This window comes from Penaeus monodon, chromosome 22 (assembly GCF_015228065.2).
Source record: "Penaeus monodon isolate SGIC_2016 chromosome 22, NSTDA_Pmon_1, whole genome shotgun sequence".
Taxonomy (NCBI): Eukaryota; Metazoa; Arthropoda; class Malacostraca; order Decapoda; family Penaeidae; genus Penaeus; species Penaeus monodon.
In genome coordinates this window covers 15,630,972-15,631,223 of record NC_051407.1, presented here as the reverse complement: position 1 = coordinate 15,631,223, position 252 = coordinate 15,630,972, and positions in this window count along the sequence as shown.

Here is a 252-nt window from a genome sequence, read left to right as displayed (position 1 = left end):
GCAATACATAAATAAATAAATACACAATGAACCGAAAGAGAAAACACACGAAACAAATAGAAGCAAAAAAAAAAAAAAAAAACAGAAGAAAAAGAAAAGAGAAAAGGCGCACAGAAATGAAAGGAACAAGACGGCCAACGAAGCGTAAAAGAGGAAGAAGGCGAAAATAAATAATTCATGATAAGCAAAGAAGAAAAAGCTAAATGGGGAAAGACGAGGAGAAACGCAACGGAATCACAGAAAATGCAACTT